We start from the raw sequence: 1002 nt of genomic DNA, 5'->3' as shown, positions 1-1002 counted from the left end.
GTTACGCTATTTTATTTGTCCCCGTTACCCTTAACAGTAATTAAATTGTAAATAAAGTAAATTCACTTGTTTATCTGTTCATTGTCTCTCTCTCTCTCTATAGAACATAATTTCTTTGATGAAAGGAATCTGTCTTTCTGATTCACTTCTGAATCAACAGAGTCCAGGCTTGTTTCTGGAAACATAAGATTTAATTATAATGTGATGAGCAAAGGAATGGATGAATACATTCTAAGCTAATGGACTTGCAAGTATTCTGAACGCCATGGTTACTAACAGCCACGGGGAACACAGAAGAGCTCCTGCTTGATGTAAGGGCAGATACCAATGAAACAGGAAGCTTCCTTTTCCCTGCTGAAAATAAGGAAGTGGTTTTCTTCCCTTTCCTTAGAGCATTTGCTTTAGGAATCTTATCATTATAAATTCTTTCTCTGCCTCTTTGAAATGTATATAAATCATTTTAGAAGTTAAATAAGCCTCTTGCCAGCTTGATGACTCAGAAATGTCTTTCTCAAGGACCTGGGAGCCATCTCTTTAAGATGCAAACATTACGGAAGCAGCACCCCGAGGGAGACAGCGCCCCTGTTGCCCAGTGTCCATGGTGGGTACCCTGCTCCCCGTCACCTGCTTGTCAGTGTGTGACTTTACCATGTGGTTTCGTAGCTCCTCCCATCAACGCGAGGCCTAGTTGTCTACTCCTCTTATCAGCTCTGGCTTTGTGACTTTCTTGGCTAGTAGTCACACATAAGACCCAGTGTATGTGGCAGCCTGTAGGTGATGGGTACTATTTACGACCCCACCTAGATGCAAAGGGAATTGATACCTCTGAAATAGGGAAGGAAAAGATGATTTTGTGACGTTCTTCCATATAGAATCTACTCATCTGTTGAAATTTAATTTCATCATCTTTCTGGTGGAAAATTCTACCCGCCCAATAGCTACTTGGTATTTAAACTGCCCTTTGGAAAAAAAATAATAAAAATAAATTGTCTTTTGGAGCTA

Source organism: Pteropus vampyrus, unplaced genomic scaffold (assembly GCF_000151845.1).
Source record: "Pteropus vampyrus isolate Shadow unplaced genomic scaffold, Pvam_2.0 Scaffold271, whole genome shotgun sequence".
In the NCBI taxonomy this organism is placed as follows: domain Eukaryota; kingdom Metazoa; phylum Chordata; class Mammalia; order Chiroptera; family Pteropodidae; genus Pteropus; species Pteropus vampyrus.
The sequence above is the reverse complement of the archived record's forward strand: the minus strand, read 5'-3'. Positions refer to the sequence as shown.